Source organism: Ochotona curzoniae, unplaced genomic scaffold (assembly GCF_017591425.1).
Source record: "Ochotona curzoniae isolate NIBS_2020 unplaced genomic scaffold, NIBS_Ocur_1.0 scaffold_2476, whole genome shotgun sequence".
NCBI classification, from domain to species: Eukaryota; Metazoa; Chordata; class Mammalia; order Lagomorpha; family Ochotonidae; genus Ochotona; species Ochotona curzoniae.
This window is the reverse complement of record NW_024467095.1, coordinates 17,837,181-17,860,042: the sequence shown is the minus strand read 5'-3', so window position 1 is coordinate 17,860,042 and position 22,862 is coordinate 17,837,181. Positions and strand designations below refer to the sequence as shown.

The 22,862-nt window shown below is 41.4% G+C and overlaps 1 protein-coding gene across 1 annotated transcript in view; it reads right to left on the bottom strand.

Annotated features, from left to right (window-relative positions):
• The window catches only part of PTN (pleiotrophin), a 77,312-nt gene extending 62,217 nt beyond the window's left edge, over positions 1-15,095 (bottom strand). Inside the window, exon 1 of the mRNA XM_041002125.1 lies at positions 14,704-15,095. The gene's annotated coding sequence lies outside the window, so the exon portion shown is untranslated. The remainder of the gene's footprint in view (positions 1-14,703) is intronic.
• Positions 15,096-22,862: the final 7,767 nt, after the last annotated feature.

The following is a 22,862-nucleotide window of genomic DNA, read 5'->3' as shown; positions in this document are numbered from 1 at the left end:
TGCACTGATTGGCTGTTTTATATGTCTGCAAGATTGTATGATTTCAGGACAAAGTCTAGCTCCTCTGTATTTTTTTTTAATTCCTACTACTTATAATAGAGTATGCTAGCTTCATTGTGTATTTTTTAATGCGAATGAATGAATGAAAACCTAGAAGAGAGAAACTTTAGAAAGTTGTAAAACATAAAGAGGAGTGAGTATTCATTTTAACTAGGGAGAATAAAGGCAATTTTTCATGGAAGGGTTGACATTTATGGAAAGCATTGAAGCATGAACCGGATTTCCAGAACTCAACAAAGATCAAGGACTGGGGAGGGGCTGGTATACAGAGGATTACTTTTTAAATGTCTGAGTCTCTCCACATTTTCTATTCTACTTCTCCCAGTCACTTTTTAAAATTTATTTTTCATGATGGAGAGCCTTCAGTGACTCCTTATTAACATGATAACTTTCAAGAAGGTTAGTTTGTTCTTGAAGCGTCTGGCTACAATTCTCCATTTTAACCCCAACGTCTGCCTCTGGTCACTTACTCTGCACCAGCCAAGACCTTCTGACCTCGGCCCCACCGTGTTTCCCTTGCGTTACCCTTTTCTGCCCTGAACGACTCTCCTTCTGAGTTTCTGCCACATACACAACAACCTTGTCTTTGAAAATCCTACCCACTTTATGCAACATTTTTTCCACTGCAGAATGTCTTCCTTCCAAGGACAAACAAGTTGAACAACTCTTGAACATTCACTCTGATGCTGCATTTTATAACTTAAAGTCTGCCTTACCCCTATTAACGTGACTTAAGGACAGTGTCTCCTGCCTCGGACCGTGGATGGTGCCTTGCCTTGACATGCAGTTTTTCTGTGTCCTCCCTGGCTGAAGTGCTCCCCTGATGCACTAAGATTCCTTCACTGTGAGCAGACACCTTGATATTCAACTACCAGAGGATAGGGACTGTGTGCAACAGACTTAATGTCCAGTAAGAATTAATTCAGTAAGAATCAATAAAAATTGCCTTATCACCTTGGTCAAGAAATCACTAAGCTTGTCTACGTCATAAAATTCCCTACATTACTATTCATTTTATCGGCAGAATTATTGTTATAGTTATTTCATCTCCTTCAAGCAGCCAGATTAACAGGTTTGTTTTTTATTTTTTTTTTTCCTTTTTCACTGTGTGATGGGCCTGGAATGGCAGGTGCATCATTCTCGCTGTATTTGCTGCAGCTCCTGGAATCACAGTGTTTCTTCAGGCTTTCCATCCTTCTAAGTTTGCCCCTTGTCACTCTGCATCAATACAGTCTCCAACCTGATTCATCAAAGACATTTAGAGGAATAGAGGCCCAAGGCCTCGTGTAAAGAAGTGACCTCATCGCACACCACAGGCTGCAGGGCATGGAGAATCTACGGCCTAACCTTTCCCAGCCTCTGTTCAGCTGGGTCCCACTGTTGCATGTCCAAGTTTGACAGCGAATGTTTCCTGATGGGAAACTGTAGCAGGATTCTTTCTTTTTCCCATCCTTTGGTCCCCATTGTATGTTCAGCTGCACTGGAGCTAGCTGCTAATCACAGCCAGCAACTCTCATACACAAACAAACACAGCATTGTGGCCTTTCGTGGAACTGGAACACAGCAATCCAGCAAACAATGTGGTCAGGTGATAGCACGCCAAGAGACCAGCCAGCGCAGCTCCTTGGCACCTTCCTGTCTCCACTGCCTGGGTGTCGAGTCCCCATGCCAGGCAGATCGATGCTGGGACGGAAACATTATGCGATAACAGGCAATCCAGGAGGGCTGGCCTAACCACAGGATTCTTCTATGCCATAGAGTGCATTCTCCTGATGCTGATGAGGCAGAAATAAATGACAGCGCAAGAACCTATTTCTGCACACTGGCTAGGAGGAAGGATGGAGGAGTGAACCAAAAAAAATATCTCTTCGAGTTGTTTGTTGCTAAATATATTTAGGGTGCAATCTCAATTGTATTTCTTACCAATTTGGGATCTTAAGAAAGTTACTTATTATGAGAACTCAGTTACTTCATTTAGAAAGAAAAAAAATAGTCCTTACATTGTAGCACTATGGAAGTATTTAGCATTTTATGTAAAGTGTTACGTAAAAGAGTCCCATAACTTCTGGATAGGATATAGCTTTTTTTTTTAAGTGTGTATTAACTGACATACAAAAACTTTGTTATTATTATTATTATTATTATTATTATTGGTAAATTGTGTTTAGAAAAGAAAGGGGCTAGGACATTAAGAGAAGAAACCAGATTTAAGCTTCCAGAAGTAGTTATTGGTGGGGAGGTAAAACCTTCTCCTTGCCCCAGCAGATTCTAAGAACAGCACACCAGAGGTGCTAGAAGGTCTTGAATTCGATTTCTTCTCAAGGACTCATGGAGCACAGCATGGGATGCTATGGCAGTGTCGATGGCCAATGAAGACAATAAAATATGGATCTTCATATTCTAGCAGAAGAGTATGCATCTGCACACGAATCACTAACTTCGGATCTTCTGACTGTATTGAATTCTCAACGGGGAAAAAGCCCCAACCTTCGAAGAAAGGGATTGTTTATGCCATCATTTTTGGCTAGGGCAGCCAGTGACTATATGCCCTAATCAGGGTGTCGGCCTAGAGGTGAGAGGATAGAGAAGGAGAAACTAGACAGAAGAGTAAATATAGCCTTTACTGAAATGAGGAACAGAGAATATTCAGTGAGGAATATGATGGGCAGCTGATGTAGATTCAGCCTACAGTCCTGCCTTTCCTCTAAGAAAGTGCAGGAGGTAAAGAAGGAAATTGCTCTACATCCCAAAGGGAAAAAGGGAAAAATCAAGGCAAAGGTTTTAAAGGGCAAGAAGTCAGTGTTGAAAGGTATCCACAATCAATCTCTCTCTCTCTTCTCTCTCTCTCTCTCACACACACACACACACACCACCCATGTTCCAGAGACCCAAAATACTAGACCTCTGGAGGTAGCCCAGATATCCTTAGAAAAATGCCCCCAGGAAGATAAAGCTTGACTGCCATGCAATCATCAAATCCCCTCGGACCACTGATTCCACCATAAAGAATATACAAGACAATCACACACTCACATTCATGGCAAAGGTCAAGGCAATTAGCATCAGATCAGTTTGCGAAGAAAGTCTATAACATTTATGCGAGTCAAGGGCATCCTCGTAACCAACAATGATGGAGAGAAGGGGTGTGTTCTGCTGGCTCCTAACTACAATGCTTCAGATGTTACCAACAAAATTAAGATTGTCTGAACTGAGTCCAGCTGGCCGATTCCAAATACGTTTTGCAACAGAAAGGGGAAAAAAGAGTCTTAAACCTGCATAGGAATTTTGCAACATGCTTCTTAAAGCCTTTCTAATTGATCTATACTATTCTGCTACACATTGTTCCTCTTCAAAGGAGACAGTCCTGACCTTTGAAGGTCTAAGACATCCGATCTGACTGTGGCATTATGAGGTGTAACATATATGAATATTTTTACTTTGTTAAGGAGCAAAATGTGGCTTTGCTTAACCACCACGAAGATCAGAGCTAAGCAATTCCATGTCACGTTAGATGAGCAATGAAGTTAATTTTCATTTGATAAAAACATCCTCTAATATTTAGACTGCTCTTTCTTACTGAGAAAATATTCAGATTACCTGCAGAAGACAAGTTACACCTTCTCCTGTTATGTCCTCATTTCCATCTTTTGTTGCTCAAATTCTAATAGATGATGAGACACTTGACTGTATCTCAGTGTGAACTTGGAATTTAGGTAAAGAAGGGCTTGGTTGGAGGTTAGAAGAAAATACTCTTTGTTCTTCAAAACAAAATTGGACATTTTAATGCAAATATCCAAGATTCTACTTTAATGAAATGAAGTTGGATATTTACGATTGTGCATATAGTGGCTAAGCAGTGATCAGGGATGAAAATCAACCCGGCAAGATAACAGGCCTCAGGGAGAAGGGACCATCTTCTGCTCCAGTCCAGAAAACCAGCCCTTCAATCTCTTCTTGCTTCAGGATGCTCGCCCCAGTGGACGGAAACAAAGGCTTAGAGACGGGGCAGTTTTACAAAGAGTTGGCTCCAGGGACCCGATTATTCAACAGGGGACCTGACATCCAAGATTTCTTGGGTCCTACTTCAAACGAAACCTCTGCACTGGAACAGATGAGCATGTTTTGTCCTCAGATGAGGTCACTGAGGAGAGCAGGTCCCAAAGGGGTTTGCACTAGAATGCTGGAGAGCAGGTCCATAACAGTTTGTTCTAGAGCCGTGGATTGGTTTTCTGACAATTTTCTGATAAGAGAAGGCTGACCGGATTTAGAAAGCAATCAAGGCAAACGCCCCCCAGAGCTGACTAAGGAACACCACCACAGCCCCAAGGTCCTGAAGGACCTAAGGCATTTTCCAATAACTCATTCATGGTGAAGAAAGTGTCAATATTATCTACCAAAATTTTCAATGTAGGGGTCTGAATCTCTCTTTGAGCATGGCTGAGCTATCAAATTCCTTAAGTTTTTTTTTTTTATAGTCTTAGTTTCAAGCTCAGTTCAATTCCTTTCGTGTTCTTGGTTCTGCTGCCTTTGAAGTGAATGGCTGCCATTTGGCCTCTTGAAAGAGAACATCATTGCCTGAGACATGAGAGGCCCACAGAGAGAGGTTGCATTTAAGAAATGTGAATCTGTTTAGAGAGAAATTGGGAGAAATTCATGTCTAACCACTTATTCCTGCTGAAGTGCCTTTGATCTACTTCTCCAAAGTAAATTCATTTATGACATCCTTGAAAAATATTTTCAAATTGCAGATATCACATATCAGAAACAAGATCTGTGATTCCCTAACCATCAGACTAAATCCACTATTTAAAAAAGTCTTTAAAAACACTCCAGGCGAAGGTCAGTGACATCCCAATACTCGCATAAGCCATAAAAGCATTTGGCCCTTACCCTTCCTCTATGATCAAGAAAGCGGACGTTAAACCCAAATTTGATCTGACTCACTTTCAACTAGAGCCAACTGTACACTAATTGTAAATAATAACAGAGCAAATAACTAACTCCCCAAAGGGTGCCAAGCCCCAAAGCACCATGCATCAAAGAGGCACGCTGATCATGCAGCTTACCCACCTGCAGCGCCCTGAGCCCCAAACAGCTCAGATGTTCCCCAAGTTCCTGGGAGCAGCTCAAGGGATAGAAGGGACCTAGGGGGAACCAGGCAGCTGTGGCTTCCTGGAGAGACTTGCTCTTCCGGATATATGGATCAATCCCCAGGATATGAAAGGACTCAATGTTTCCTCAGCTTGACCTGTATCTGGCACCCACGGCTTCCTCAGATTAGCTGTTCCTATCTAAACAGGACATCCTTCGGTGGGATAGATTTTTGTTTAGTTTTCCTCATGTGATGTTTGCATTTGTCTGTTTTTTACAAAAATTGACAACATTAAATAATTTGATTTTTTAGCTCCAAATTTGTTCATATCAAACTAGATAAATTGGATTTCTGTCTTCCTGGCTCATTTGGTAGAAACAAATCCACATGTCGTCATGGAAATAAACATTAAAAATATTGCATGCGTAAATTACAATGTGTATTAAAAGGGCACATAGCTATGCATATAACTCTTTTTAACACTTACACCAGAAGAACGAACAGTATAAGAGTGGTGCTGGTATTGTGGTGTAGCAAATAAAGCCACTGTGACACTGTCATCCTCTTGTATGAGCACCTGCTTGAGCCCTGGCTGTTCCACCTGCTAATTCAGTTTCCTTTTAATGACCTGAACAAAGCAGCAGAAGATGGCCCACCTGTTTAGGCCCCTGACACCCACACTGACATCCAGAAGATCCGGATGAAGCTTCGGGCTTCTGACGCCATCTGAGGAATAAACAAGCAGATGGAGCATTCCTCCTCTTTCCCTAACTTTCAAAAAAATATATATTTTTTTTAATTATTAGAGTCTTAATAGACATTGTACCTATTGTGAGGATTATTAAAAAATTTTTTTTTGCAATATAAACTCTTAGTACTACTTACACATACTTTTCTAATGGGAAGCAGTAACATGCTTCTTTATGTGTATTTGTCTTCATAATAAAAAGTGTAATAACAAAAATCCCTTAAATGACTTACACATGGTTAAAATTAACCAGCCAGCCCATAAATTTCATATGGATTGATCTGTTTTAAGAGATTCCATGTATTCCCAAAGAGACAATTCAACAGCAAAATGTATGTAATAAACAAGAGGCTGGAAAGGAATGCCCAGTGCCCCTCTGCCTGCCTAGTGTTCACAAATAAAGACCACATTATGTTAAAAGATTAGAGATGATTTGATTGCTTGGAACATGGATCCTATGTCTATGACCAGAAGAACCCACATTCATAGCAAGTCAAGGAGGCTACTCTGAACGCGTTGCTCAAACGTTTTGCCCGGTTTGCATGTATTTTAGCCTGAGTGAGGATTTCCTTTGTTGTCTAAGATGATCGCCAAGATAATTTGTTGATTAAATCTAGCCCTGAGTCAAAACAATAAAAACATCCTGGTTCTTTCTGTAGACAGCCCAGGTCATTTAAAAAAAAGTCACAAAATGGACAATAATCACTCTTAGTTCCATAAAAATATGAGAGGGAATAGTCAAATAGAGTAAACACGTGTTAAAACCTTCAGGAGGAGAACACCAAAACACCAGGAAAGCACATTGCAGCGTATTCCGTTCATACTGACAAAGGATCCTAAGCATTTTCACTAATTTTTCAGGTCAGTTTAGATGGCAACATTTGGATCCCTAACGCGATCTCCAGGATAAGGCCACAGCAAATGCACTGGTAAGGAGACCCAAAGCACAGCTGACTCTTGAGTGCACGGTGGAGGGAGTCAATATCAGGAGGTGTGAGCAATTTCATTTTATCAACAACCCGACAGTGTACACATTCCTTGGTCGTGAAGATGTGTGATGAGCTTCTGCACATCGCAGCGGTATTGCTGATGATTCTCATGGCTCAAAGTAAGTTACAATACGTGAGTGGAGAGCTCTGGTTCCCTTACACCCTGTTCTTTCTAGGTTGTTGAACGACAGCGGTTTGCTATTCACAGTGAGGGCCCAGGTCAGACCATGCTGTGCCTGGAAGCTTGCTAGAAATACAAACTGCTGAAGGGCACTGGAAACCTACTCAATCTGCATTTTCTCAAGATTCTGGGTGACAGGTAGGAACATTAATGTGACAAACTCAGCTATTCTATAAACAAAGTGTTGCCAGCCAATTGGGAAGATCTCAACTTAACAAGACTAATGGACTGCAAGATGTTAAGTGTTCCCTTTAAAGCTCTGAGAAGGAACTAGAACACAATATTTAGTAAAAGAAAACATGACTGCTTTAGTGTAGCCATATTTAGAAACTTCTTCTCACTGTTTATTTTTTCTCCATGACTCAGATTTTCCTTGCTTTGTTCCTATCACACATCTTTTCTCCTCCTCATTTCATCAGGCAAACACACCTTTTGTCATCTTTGGCAGTGCCTAGGTGTCCTGAGAAAATGACAGTGACAGCAGCAGAATTAAGGAACTTACTGCAAGACAGAGTCTGTATTTGGTGTAATCCTTCACCGTACATAAATGGTACAGTGTTAACCATTTAACTTTATCATCAACCTGAGAGGTGGGTAATCCTGATACCCCATCAGCATTTTCAGCTTACAAGGAAAAAAAAAAAAAACCTAAGGTTCCAAAAGATCCAGTGGCATATTTAATAGCTTTTGTGGAACAGTAGGCACAAGTGTGGCGAAATGCTGGCTTCTGAATTCAGACTTCACCTCCTTCCTCTAGACTAAAGTCTCCCTCAACAGGGTGATGAGTGTGACCAAGAACCTCACCAAGACCTTGCAGGAAAGATTAAGGTCAAACAGCGTGATTTGAAGCTTTCACCTGTCAACTGTGTCCCCAATCCCATCTCCAGACTTCAGCATCATCACATTTTCTCTGGTTTTGCTTGTTTGTTTTGTTAAGAAGAAAATGGTTCTCATCTAGAGAGAATGGTCTGAGAGTGTGAAGAAGAAAGACCTTTGAAGTTACGGAGCATTTTTACCTGGGTTTCTGCTTGTGTGTTTGAGACCTGCATTGGGTGTGAGAAATAACAGGAGCGAGTCAGGGTGTCCAGGGGCACTTTCCTCTAACACTGCCCCACTACAGTCACCTCCATCATCTTCAGGTTGTGTTCAGTGCCGCACATTAGTTTGCTCAATCCATAGTCCCATGTTGATCCTGGAAGGTTAGTGCTAGTGTCCCACAGTACAGATACAGGAATGAAAACAAGTCATGGAGACCAGGAAATTCACTCAAGGTCACACATCTAGTAGGAATCATAGCTGTGTCTTTGTCTTAGAGCTGATACAGAACAACTGGGGCTGGTGCTTCTCACAGATACCTGTATTCAGAGTCTTGTCATTGGACCACGTTCTCAGATGCCACCACTTGAAAGAGGGACTCTGAACATGAGCCTTGGCCATTGGGATGTCCAGACGTGATTTTAGTTTTACCTAACAAACACTGAAGACAGGGAACCTCTGCATTAAGGTATTCGACCTCTTATTGTACATGCCTGGGATTTGAGGGGGTCACCAGGAAATCAAATCAATGCAATGTACTAGCTGAAAAAAAAAATGGCATTATAGCTCATTCGTGAAAAACAATACTATAAATGAACATTTTATGACTTTTTTTTTAAAGACCTGTATGTCATTGAATGGGGCCAGCTTTACACCTCAAAGCCTGAGTTTTGGTTTCTATTTGAAAATAGCACTGCTCAGTCTGACTGTGCAGAGTTCTGAAAATATGATGAGAAAAAAAAATATGTGCATGCTTACAAAGCCAAGCTCTCACACTCCAGTGGAGTTGTGGTGGAGGTGATCGGTCTTGCTGCCCTGAGCAAGAAGTTTGTTATATTAAAAGTGTGGTTTCACTCCACATGGTGGGGTAGACTTGCACCAGAAATTATGACAGATTTTAAGTAAGTGTGACTGGGAAGATATTCCAGAGACTGAGTGGGTCTGATTTAGATTTGGAATGAAGAACATAAACAAAGCAAAGTTGCAGAGGCTTTGAAGTTAAGAAAAGAGATGTTTGAATTTCTTTTCTCTCTCTCTTTTTAAAAAGATTTATTTATTTTTGTTGAAAAGGCAGATCTGCAGAGAGAAGGGGTGACAGAGAGAAAGTTTTTCCAACTACTGGTTCACTCTCCAAGTGGCTGTAACAGCCAGAGCTTAGCAGATCCGAAGTCAGGAGCCAGAATCCTCCGCCGGGTCTCCCACGCAGCTAAAGGGTCCCAAGCCCTTTGGGCTATCCTCCATACAGCTGCTTAGAGTTCAACAGAAAACTGGCACCCACTTTCACTTAGTAAAGTAAAGGACTATGGTATAAAAGACAGCCGAGTTGGCTGTCTCTTACAGGGCTAGAACAATGAGTGGGATCCAGGGTCCTCTACTAGTTGTCCCATTCATTGGTTAGGCATTTATGGGTTGTCTTTAATAGCCCTGTGCTGGGTAATCAGGATTTCTTGACATGAATGAGAGTGAGTCCCTGCCATTAGAGGTGTGGGGGCTCACAAGAAAACTGGAGGACGGAGGCAGCTGGAGGAGAAGGCTTTTCTTTCCCTCCAGTTGTACCTTTTCATTATAGGACAGTCTTCTCACATTTTGGATAAATTCTCACAGAAGGGACATTCATAGTGAGGTGGCATGCCTTTAAAACCAAATATTCATTCTAAGTAAATTCACATGAAATTCGTAAGATGACACTTCTAATAATATGTTTTTCTTCTCCGTGGAATAGGTGAAATGAAAACACAAAGAACTTGAGAGTCCAATTTCTCTTCCAGAATAAATGACACTAAAGCAACAAAAAGATGGCCATGCTTTGAAATAAACTTTGAATACCAATCAGCCTTTCTTCAGCTCTGTTTTGTTTTTCCTCATGAAAATGAGATTCCTTTGTTACTAAAACTGCTTAGGATAAAAATTGTGCATGTGCATACTTTGTGCTATAGTAATCAGTGTTTTAATCTTATTTACATACACACTGAGTAGAGCATAAGTTACTTAAAGGCATATTACTTATCTTGTATCCTCTATCATGCAACCTGACAGATAAAAATAGTATAATCAATGCCCACAGAGCAAGATAAACTATATAACAGAAAACCTTTTATTTCAGACTCCTCCCACACATAGGATTATACCTCTGTTTTCACAGTCATTTGAGGGAAAACTTTTTAAAAATGTGAGTCTATAGTTCAGTTGAGAAAATGCAAAGATTTGAAAGTTTTTCTCAATAGAAGTGGCAGCTGGCACTCAAACAATCAAGACGAGAGAGAGAGATACATTGAATTTTGGGGAATGAATGTCCACATGTGGAAGTTAAGGGGGGAAGGTAAGAAAAAGCTGGAAAACAGTGAGGCAACAGTGTGTTAATGTTTCTAGTAAAAGATAGTGCACAACCGTGTGGTAAGTGAAAGGCAGAAATTCAAGGCCATCGGTGTAATGACAATAGTTATGACATTTCATTAAACATCTTTCTCTAGAGATAGGTGGAGTTTTGATAGAACTTAGGATTTTTGGAGATCTGTTTCAAATAAATTTCTGATAAAGAATTTCACAAGTCAGCACCACTTCACGAAGTGTTTCAGATTGTGAAACTCCTAGAGAAAAGAAACAGTGTTATATTTCTTCAATATGATTTTGTCACGTGCAGCACAGTTTAAGGTACTCGAGATACTGAAATAAACACTATTACGCTGACTGGCCGCAGCAGCAATACAACGTGTATTGAGGGGCTAGGATCTGGGACGATGTGGCAGGGAGACGTTAGCAATAATTGTCATTCTGTAGAAGTTGGAGGCTGAGTAAAGTAAGTTGATACTTACTGCAGTGTTAAAAGTGCAAGGTGACTTTAGCACGGGTCTGAATCAAAAAAGATAAGCTCCAGTTGAGTCTGCAGAGGGTACATTGGTGCTGAAAACAGATCTGAGTGAACCAGGTCAGAAGAATATCAAATATGTCAGCTAGCTTACATCCAACCTTCCATGAATTCCAAGATGTGGGCAGACATTCCTGTTGTACACACACATTACGGGTCATACGCCATCACAAACACGAGGAGAGAATGAGCAAGGCATCGGAAGTCCGTAAGAGGAAATTTCAGCAACCAGATTTAACAAAAGGAAGAAACGAAGGCGAAGTGGGGGAAGCATTAAATTATAAAAGTTGGCAAAAATAGGAACACAAGTTTGGAGACACAGTGTGGTATTTTAGATGATATTTTAGTTGTGTTTTTAGATGGTATTTTAGTGATGGCTAAGAGAACATCTCAGAATTAAGAATCCAATTACCAATTAAGATGCTGTCTTTTGTTAAAAATACCATATAACAACAGATTTTGCTGTTGCTTTTATACTAAGCATAAAGTTGCTGAAAAAACTAAGAATTCTGCTTTCAGAAAACACAATGACAGATTTTTTATGTCAGTTGGAAATGCCATTATGAAGAAATGACTCTGAAAATGAAATAGAAGAAACTAAATTTTACTTCTCAAAATAGCTCAAGGACAGACTGCATTCTTTGTCTACCCTTAAGCAATGGGGGCTTAGATGAATGGGATCCTTGTAGGTTAATCCAGAATATAACACATATCATCATAGTCACCCTTTCAAGCTGAAAAATCCTTAACTTCTTATTTGATAAATGCTAAAATAGAGGAGGATAAAAAAAGGCTTGTTGCATCTTACAATCTGGAAAGATTGTAATGACACTGTGTAAAACTGTGCCACCCTAATGGCTGGCTCAAGGCAGATGGAAAAACAGCCTTATGGTGGAAACTTGAATGGGCCATAAATATCAACAATGGGGAACAGCTTTACAAAGTGAGACCACAGCCCAAATTCCACAAGCCAATTGACAAAAAGCAGACCCACCCAGCTCATAAAAAGAAGGCCTATATTTAAATGTTCTCTCTCTCCCCTCCTGGGGCAATGGCACAACCCTGTACCAAGAGGAGACAAGGCTCTTCTTGCTTCACTCTGACAGGGATGTGCAACCCAGCATGACCACCAAAGCCATACAGGGGCAGCTCTCCGTTGCCTGATGCTTCAGGACGCAGCAGACCTGAACCTGAGCTGCACACCCAAGGGTTGGACTCTTTTGCTCTCAGGTCACTGGGAGGTCTCTAGGTTTATTTTATTTTATTTTATTTGTTTGTTTGTTTACTTAATTATTTACTTATTTATTTGAAACTGGGTATGACGTTCAGGAAAGAAGTACAATATACTTTATCATTTTGATACCATATCAAAAGGCATAAGTGGCTAGAAAACTGTAAATTAGATTCTGAATCCTGATTTCTCCTTGATCTACTGTTAATTAGATCATTTTTTGAAAAAGACAAGTTTTTGCGAAGTTTTTGAATAGTAATAAAACCACAACATCACAAATAAGAAAAACATCAGAATTCAGGTAAAATGTCATTTAAATGGAAAACTATGAATATCCTCAAAGGGAAATAAAACATTCACACTTAAATAATCGTATTCCTAAATTTGATTTTGTTAAAGCAATTGTGAAACTACTTGGAGATCTTAATTCTGCCATGCTATCTTAACTGATGAACGTCCATAAAAACTCAAATGAGGTTATTGGCTTTATTGGAGTAATGATAATAAAAATTTTCATAAAAATATACAGTGTTGCTACATCTTGCGTTTTGCAAACACCAGATAAGGCATCTGAAAACTTGCAAAAAAGTAGCATCTTTGTTGTACCAAACTATTTGGAAAGAAATCTGGGAATAAAGTAAAATAGTATATAATATGTTACATTATGCAGGGTTACCTATGTTTTATTATTTTTTATTTTCTATAACACAAAGACAATTAAGATGTTCTATGCCTGCAGCTTTCTATCATTTAGCTCTGAGGACGTGATGTGTTTGTCTTCACAAGTGCACTAGCAGCTGCTCAACTTGAGGAGGATACATCTTAGAGTGCTCTCACCAAAGTGTCCTAACAGGGCTCTCCAAGCAGGAGGAAAACTATCGCCCCCTGCCCCACCCCCCCACACACACACAGATTCAAAGTACACAATTAGAGACTGTAGAAGTGCAGAAGTCACTAAAGACGCAGAAAGACAGCGTTAGGTAATTTTAGCAATAAGGTACATTTTTTTAAAAATGCATCTAATGAAAAACAGAAAGTTTAAGTATGGACACTCTGAAATCACGCATGTCCCAGGGCAGAGAGAGGTCACACCTCAACTCATTCTCCTGACTGTATCGGCTCTTCCGCTGCTTTTGTGAGCTAGTCACTACAGGACATAATTAACTCAGAAAGGAACAAGCTGCGGATGGAAAACATAAACATGATTTTTGATATTTGTGCCTTCCTGTTTGTCTCGTTCCCACTACCTCCCAATATTCATCCGAATCAATTCATTCCTAGCTGATTGAAATGACAGAGTGCACTGCATTAATTCCACATTTGCCTGTAACCAAAAAGTGGTTCCATTATGTTGTTAATTCCAAAGCTCTTCTTGGTGGTTCCTGGTTCTCCTTCCAGGCCCTTTTCTCCAATTTTCCCTACTATCTATCTATCTTTCTCAAGCTCCTGATAATGCAAGATCACAGTTCAACTGCTAAAAGAGTAAAAATAACAGAACTTAAAACTCCCTCAGGTTCATTCCCCCCTCTCACAGACCCCCAACTCACCACCTACAATCTTTATGTCTCCTCAAACTCAACAAAGCAGGTGTCAGGGTAACAACAGAGTCCGTATACATTCTGTGTGTATTCTGGTGTGTGTGTGTGTGTGTGTGTGTGTGTGTGTGTGTGTGTGTGTGTGTGTGTGTTATGAAGACAGGAAGTTTCATTCCCTTTACACGAAGTTAGGAAAGAATTGAGTACATTCCTCTAACAAAATATTCAGTTAACTTATAAAAAAAATAGTCAACTCGGAAACTGGTAAATTACACCTGAAGTAACAAGCACATCTTAGTTTTCTGTGGGTCCTAGCACCTCTGTTCGGGGCAATGATAGAATTAGCAATGGGGATTCGTGGTGCATCCTTCGAAACTTTGGGCTTAACCATTTCTGGAGCTGTGGAACCAGCATTGCCACCTGCTCTGTTGTAGATGTCCACATCAGTAGGTGGGGTGGGTGAGTGGGGAGGATGAACCCCCACACTTAGCCTGAAGACGCCACGGAAGAGGCAGCATCTGGAAACCCTGGGCCAGTCAGAGAAGCAGAAAAAGAATGAGCAAATCTGACCGGCTTGCAGGGGCTACCTTCCTGCCTTGTCTCTACTGAGCCAGACACACCTACCCAAGCTCCAGGTTTGAGGCAGAGCGAAGATGCACTCGGCAGCCCATCCCAGCATGCCTTCCAGCCATCAGCTAGAGCCCCATCCAAACACATGCTTACCATGACAAAAGGTTTCCTTCCTTCTGTAAACAGAAACACACCCTACTTAACCTGACCTGTCAGCCTTCCAAAAACATGCTCCAGGTTACCTCTGTAGCAAGTCAGTTTTAAAACCGTTTCTCCCATCAGCAAGGACACCAGGCTGCCTCCTCCCAGTCCCAGCACCTTCAAGCCTCTAGCAATCAGGAAAGTGAAAACAAACTTTAAGAGCCCCGGGAGAAATCACATTTTCCTTTCACTTACTTGGAGCTGCAAAAGTCCTGTCTGGAGCTCAGGCTGCCTTTGTTGCAAGGGGCGAGGTTTGCTGCTGCTGGGAGTCCAGGTACTCTGCTCGCGGCTGCTCGCAGCTGCTCCTGCCCAGGCGGCCGCTGCTCTCCTCCTCTGCACCGATGACTCACTGGTCTCTTTCTTCCTCTCTCTCTCTCCACTTCGGATTTTCCTGTGCTCTGGGGCTCCCTTGGCGGGATTTTTGGACTGGAAGGCGGGGAACCTGATCTGCCTTTGACTCAATTACACCCTGACAGGGAGGGAACGGAAGGGAAATGGAGAATGGGCGGGCTGAGAGAGGATGGCTGGGCGAGGGAGGGAGAGTGCTTTTCACCCGAGAGCTGATTGGGAAGCTTATTAAAAGCAGACTACTCCGGGGGCAGTCTCTCCCCACGGAGCAAGCAAACGGATTTGAACCAAGAAGCCAGGAGATGTAAGAACGTATTGTGTTTTAGCAGAGAGACTGAACACACCGTAGCTTTTCCAAACTCCACGCGTGATTCCAGGGGTGCATATCTCAGCATACCAAGGAGCAAATCTTAAATGGGCAATCAAGGAAATTTTAGGCTGAAGCTTTGCCCCCACCCCTTCTTTAAAAGAAAATATTCATTAAAAACAAACAAACAAACACAACCTTCAATAGGAGCCTTTCCTTCCCTACCCCCCAACACCCTCCCTACACAGAAGGAACACAGTCAAAATCAGCTGTCAGTCCCAGCTCACCTGAGCTTAGTTTCACGCGTTGTCACAAAGAGTGACAGATGTCTAAAAGTTCCTAATTAATTGCCACTTTCCCTTAGGGGGATTCCCCGCCTCTCACCCCCCCCCCCCCTTTTTTGGCTCCCTTGATGTTTTTATTGGCCTTTTAGTGACGAGTCTTTGACATCCCAGAACGCTGGGGTGTGCAGAACTCAGGGGCTGGGTTCCCAGGCTTTTTGAAGCTTGCATCTCATTCAGCAGAGAAAAGATGCTGAGAAAAACACAGCTGTTGATTGTTGAAGTCCTACGGAGATGAATTTTGAAGGTATAGATGAGATTGAAAGTATTGTGTGAAACGATGAAGACTTGTAAAGCAGATTTTTCTCAAATACTTACAGAAGTAAATTGTGAGGGATTCTGTCGCTTCTTTGCAACTCCCTCTGCTGCTCCTTTTCTGCCCTGACTGCTCAACATTTGGCCACAGAGCATACCCCAACTGCACCTCCCAGGGTGCTACGGTATGTAGGTCCATTTCCCGTGGCTCTGAGGTTGCATCCCCCCGATTCTATTTCACAAACATTTGTTAAGAACCTTATTTAACTCTCAGTATTTCCATTTACTTAAAATCAACCCTCAACTCTATCAGTAGAAGTGTCCTTTTGTAGCGGCTAGTTTTTAGGGACCTGAGACCACCAAGGGCAACCTGGACAAGTATCCCATGGAGAAAGGAATCAAGTAGGAACGCAGAGGTGGCCCTGCAAGCAAGCTTGCCATTCAAGCTTGACTTATCTTTGTTTTACTTATTTTCAAAAGAATGGGCATCAGAAAATCACTTAGGAACTTTCAATCTACCCCCCAATGAAGCGCTCCCTACACAGAGCATATGAAACATGAAAAATGGAATAAATAAGGAACTGTCTTCCTTCTGTACCCGTAATGCTTTTCTCCCTCTGCTCGTATTCCCAGGGAGCCACGCTCATTCCAGCTGATGATACTTAAACTGAGGAAGAACGCATGCTATCATTGTCTATAATTATTTTCCCAGGCCCTTTACTGAAAGAGATGTCTCAGCATTTCCTACCCAGAGTTTCCAGGGCATTAAACAGAGGGGGATCTGTTTCGTTTTCTTCCTTAACTCTGTCTTCACATCGGCACGGTGGCGTGTTGCCACCGGTTAGGTGCACAAAGCTGGCCTGATCATTGTGCTCATTGCTGGAGTAAGCATGAAAGTCTCACTGCTTGTCACTCCATTTTATGTACTTTATCAAAAACGACAACTTTTTATTCAAGTCAGTATATGTGGAAATGACATCACTAATTGTCAAATGGGAGCAAGAATACGCTGCACAGCATATTTGACAACATTTTGTGCTAATAACTAGAGGTCAAGAACACTGCCAATCTTCATATAAGGCACAGGATAGCTACTTATGATAAAAATTTTTTTTTTTTAAATTTACTTTGATTGGAAATTCAAATTTACAGAAAGAAGGAGAGACAGAGAAAATGGTTTTCCATCTGCTGCTTCAACTCTCCAGATGACCTCAATGGCCAGTGCTGAGCCAATCAAAAGCCAGAAGCCAGGAACTTCTTTCAGGTCTCCCATGGGTGTTCAGAATCGCAAAGTTTTTGGGCCATCCTCTATTGCCTTCCCAGGCCACAAGCAGGGAACAAGAAGTAGAGTAGCAAGGACATGAACCAGTGTCCACATTGGATCCTAGTGTTGCAAGGTGAAGACTTAGGCGCTGAGTCATGACACCAGGTCAATAACAAAGCATTTTATGATCCCAGATGTTAGTATAACTGAGAAGGAGAAATCTTAACCTAATCACCTTGTTTTCAAAACTAGACTGTGAATGAAGGTTATTTAAAGTTTCATTACTAAATGAAGCTTGAAAAAGTCAAAATCAACGAGATTGAGATTAATCATCATTTAATTCAGCCTAGCATTCACAGCAATGTTTAAGTACAACATATTCTTAAATGTACCCTAATGGGCCGGGAGCAATAGCGTAGTGGTTAAAGTCCTTGCCTTGCACATGCTGGGATCCCATACAAGTGCCAGTTCTAATCCCAGCGGCCCTGCTTCCCATCCAGCTCCCTGCTTGTGGCTTGGGACAGCAGTGGGGGATGGCCCAAAGCCTTGGGACCCTGCTCCCTCATGGGAGACCCAGAAGAAGCTTCTGGCTTCTGGCTTCAAATTGGCTCAGTTCCAGCCTCTGTGGCCACTTGGGGAGTGAACCATCAGACAGAAGATCTCCCTCTCTTTCTCTCCTCCTCTCTGTATATCTGCCTTTCCAATAAAAATCAGTCTTAAATAAATGAATAGATAAATGTACCCTGAACTGGTCAGCCCCAGTACAAACTTCATCCCTGGAGGCTGGCACTTGGCACAGTGGTTAAGATGTCCAATGGGATGCCTGTGTCTCATGTTGGAGTGCTTGGTCTGAAGCCCAGCTTCCTGCCAACGCCCTCCCCAGGAGGCAGCAGTGATGGCGCAAGTGCTGGGTTCCTGCTCCTGGACTGGGTTCCAATCTCCTGGCTTTGAACTGGCCCAACCACAGCTTTCCTGAGCATTGGAAAGGCAAGTGGAAGAGCTCTCTTTTCTACAATTGTACCTCTTCCTTTCAAATAAATAAAAATAAAAAATAATAATTTAAAAGATTTCACCATAGGGTATAGTTATGGGTTTGTTGATCCATGTTTCTGGAAATTTTATTAATTTTTCCAGCATTCCTTGACTAGGAGGGAATAGAGCCTTTTAAAAAACACAAATCGAGTCCTTGTTTTCTTCCTTGTTTCCTATGTTTTCGTCAATTGAGTCTTTGAAGAATTGGATAAGTATCCTAGAAAAGAAAAATCACAAAGGCATACAGAACAGTGCCATGAAGGAGAAAAGTCTTTCTTGGATGAAACTTGAGTGAAAACGTAAAAGATTGAAAGAAGCTGATCTAGTACATACTTGGGACGGGGCCTGCAGGTCCTGATCTTGCCAATCATCTCACGACAGGCTAGAGCCCATTGTACCAGGAACTCCGGGAGGAGACACGGGCAGAAATGGACTGGATCCCAGAGGGCCTTTGCTTCACTCTAAGGAATTCCATGTTTACACTCAGTGGGAGACAAAATCCAACCCTGGCTTTCCAAAGTCTCTCTGCGGTGCTGCTTGGGCTGTGATCCATTCCGGAGGAAAGCGGTGAATCCTAAGGTCCTTGAACGAGGCTATGGCAGTAATCCACCGACCCCATGTCTCCTGAAGAAAAACCAAGTAAACTTTCCATGTAACGCCTTCTCTTACCAACAGCTGTATCAGCAGTCACATTAGCTTGCTAATGCTGCCAGCAGTCGGCCTCTCCAGGTGTAATTAACAAACCCCCTGCCTGAGCAGGATCAGGCAAAAACATAACTAATGCAAAGTGATTTGAAATCACAGAAATTATAACATGGCCTCAGGGTGTTCTGAAGGTGAGGCTGCTGACTTTGCAAGGACAAATGCAAAGGGAAGTGTGATCAGCGTGAAGTTTAAAAATGTCGAATAAACTGATGAGAATTTTGTCAGCATGTCTCTCCCATTACCTACTTGAGGGGAAGTGTGGTCCTGATTAGCACACCAAGTTCTTCAGTAACGCTAGAATGCACACAGGTGGATGGATCAAGCCATCACAATTTTAAAAGAACCTCATTAATACACTGCTGTTTCTCTGAAACATTTTAATGATAATATCAAAGTCTTTCACCTTACTAATTTTTGAAAGCTGGGGCTAAATGGCAAAACTTACTCCTTCACTAGGTTTATTTTTGTTATGATGATTTTTTTTTTTTTAATCTGAGCACAAAACACAAGGGACCAGCGTGGTGGTGCAGCTGTAGTTCGTTAATCCGCAAGCATCACCAGGAACCCCAGGGGCCCGTATCAGAGTGCTGGTTGGAATCCCAACTGTTCAGTTGCAGCTCCAGCTCCCTACTATTGTCCTGGCAACGCAGTGAGAAATGGTCCAAGTACTTTGGCTCATGTCACTCAGAGGAGAGACCCAGATGGAACTTCAGGCCCCTGCTTCTCCTCGACACAGCCCTGGCCAACGCAGACATTTGGGGAGCACAGCAACAGGCGAGCATCCCTGTCCCTCCCTGTCTCCCCCTCTGCTTCTCTCAGTCATTCTACTTTCAAATAAATAAATATAGATCTGTCTAAAACAAGCTCGAATGAAAATGATTAAATAATAAAGGAATTAATTCACAAATAACATGATTGGTATGACCTGCTATTAAAACAAGGATAAATCAAACTTCATCAAAATTAAAATTTCCTCTCTGAACACCATCACTAAAAATAATAATAAGGCAATCCAGAAATTGCAAGCCATTATAAGAATTCTCAAAATGCCATTTTTACAAAGACTGATGTGGGGTAAAGATTTTGCATAGTTCAATAATCAGTAGGCAGGGCCTGGTGCGGTAGTGTAGTGGTTGGGATCCCCGCACTTATGGGCGCCGGTTCCAATCCTGGCAGCTCCACTTCTTATTCAGTTTTCTGCTTGGGCCTGGGAAAGCAGTCAAGGACGGCCCAAAGCCTTGGGACCCTGCAACCACATGGAGACCTGGAGGAGGTTCCTGGCTCCTGGCTTCGGATTGGCTCAGCTCCAGCCATTGCGACCACTTGTGGAGTGAATCATCGGACGGAGGATCTTCCTCTCTGTCTCTCCTCCTCTCTGTATATCTGACTTTGCAATCAAAATAAATGAATCTTTAAATAAAATAATCAGTAGTCAGACAATGCAATGCAAGGACAAAAGATCTTCATACACATTTTAAAAACAAAATGTGTAAATGCTAATGAGAAATGATGACCATAATTTGTCCCATCAAGCAACTGCAAACTAAATCTATGATGAGCTGCATCATAGCTATGCAAAGACCTAAGATTAGATGGACTGGCAATCCCAAGTGTTAGTAGGAACATAAGATGACACAACTACTTTGGAAAACAGTTTGATAGTGTCTCATAAGTGAACACATACTTATCACAAAATCAAACTCTTTTTAACATACTAGACTTTTTACTCATAGATAAATACTCATATCATCTATAGTCTTGATAGCCCCAAATTGGAAACTCATGAGTTGGTGAATGTATTGAAAAATGTACATGTTCATCCAATAGGATATTATCAAACTTGGTAGACTCATTGAATGATGTGTTGGTCAGCAATGAAAGGATGAATTCCTGCTATAAACAAGAACAAGCAGCAGCAATACACTTAGCAAACCAAAGCAGACACCTAAGAGCCCTTGCTGTAGGATTCTGCTTAGGAAATTCCAGAGAGAGCAAATTTAATCCACATTGTCAGAAAGCAGCTCAGTGGTTGGGATGACAAGTTAGAGATGGAGAGAGAGTAATGAAAACACCAAAGATACGTAATTTCCCGACCTCATCAAACTATGCATTTAAAACCACTGTATTTTACTACATTTGAAATTTTTAAATGTACCTTGGTGAAATGTATTCAAAATTAAAATAATGGAGCAGCATGTTGTAATAGCTACTATTATTGCTTCAATAGTCAGAACTGCCCGATTTCAAAGACTATGCCTTTGCTTTGCTGGCTGGGTGTCTGCTGGTAAATCAAGGAATCCCGCCAGGCCTTGTTTTAGCATTTGGATAGCATTTGCAAGAGCTTGCAAAGAAAATTATACTTAGAACACCAAATGCCATTTGTCTTCCATTAAATTACTGAACAAAAATTTCACAAAACACTGTGTTAAATTTTAACCAGACACTGTTTTAAATTAATATCAGATCCATGTGATAAGGAAATGGATGTAAGAGCTAGAGATACAATTAGGAGAGAAACTGTATTCTGAACCTTTCAAAATAACCGTTATATTAAAAGCCAATTTTATTCTTTCATTCCCTAAAGTACATTACTAAATCCTGTTATTATAATATGTAAGAGCTTTCAAAACCTTCATTAAAAACAGAATTAAGAAACAGCTTATTTTTGGTACAAAATTTTTGAAATTTTTCATATGAAGCATCTTTCAAAAGCTCATGGAAATAAACAAAAATGTACATGATTCATGCCTTTATTTTTGCCTTATAGTAAACCTGTCTTTCCAGCAAACTTTTTTTTTAAATGACTTATTTATTTATATTGGAAAGGTAGATTTACAGAAGGGAGATACAGAAAGATCTTGTGTCCACTGATTAACTTCCGAAGTAGCCCTAATGGCCAGAGTTGAGCCAATCAAAAGCCATGAGCTAGTAGCTACTACTGGGTTTTCCACCCAAGTGCAGGGGCCCAAGGCTTTGGGTCATCCTCTGCTGTTTTCCCAGGCCATAAGCAGGGAACTGGGTGGGAATGGAACAGCCTGGACAACCAACACCCATATGGGATTCCAGTGCATCCAAGCCAAGGAGTTAGCCCCTGCGCCTCTCTGCCGAGCCTTCAAAAAACTCTTTGAATCATCAGTCTTGTAAGGTAGCCTCTGGCTTAATTAAGATTGGTCCAGGTTCTTATTTCTATCTAAGAATTCAAGGAAGATATGCAGATAAATGTGAAGAAAGAAACAAAAATTATTTAAAGCAAAAGCACATACTCAGAAAACTCCAGAGAGAATCAACTATAATCAACAAGATTTGGAGCCATCATTGTATACGATTTGGAGAAATGGGGGTTAGGTCTGCGATGTGCTTAACCAAATATTCAAAGTGGGGAGAGTTTATGGTGGGTCATGAATACTACCCACTTCTGTACCCTCTTGGAAATCTCAAAAGCACCACAGACTCAAGTTCAAGATGCAAATGGAAGTGTCAGCCATGGTGAATTTATTATAAGGACCTAAAAAGCCATCACAGGGACACAGCCTACAGCCATATTGGAGATTTCTACTTGGTGTTGGGCTGAAGTTGCAACATCATCAAACTTGTGGCTTCCAGTGTATAAAAAAGGGTTTGTGCAGTATTTGGAAGGGGATTCTGGGCTGTATATGGAAAGGATGTTGGGTCGTTTGAGTTGCACAAGTCAGGCTATCACACGTCACGGGGTTGATGCACGTTTGGCTAAGGCTGGTAAACTTCAGCTTCTCTCTGCTTCATCTACCTTGTTCCTACATCACTCATACATTCAGGTAACAGTCAACCCAGAGTATCTTCAGTATGTAGGTATCTGACCAGACCTGCAGCAGTGTACCTTAGTACCAGCATATGCAGGGCAGCAAGGCCCCTGTCTTCAGAGGGGCTGAGAGTGAGCGATTGTTTTCTCTGCCCATAATAGGAAATGATCCACGTTTAAGATTAGGGATAATGAAATAATATTCCATAGTAATAGATACACTTAAGTGGAGTTTTGAAAAATAGAGAAAATAGGATGGGTAGAGTCAGCAATGACAATTATTTCAAGCAAGGAAGCACAGGACATCTGGGAAACATTGCAGAT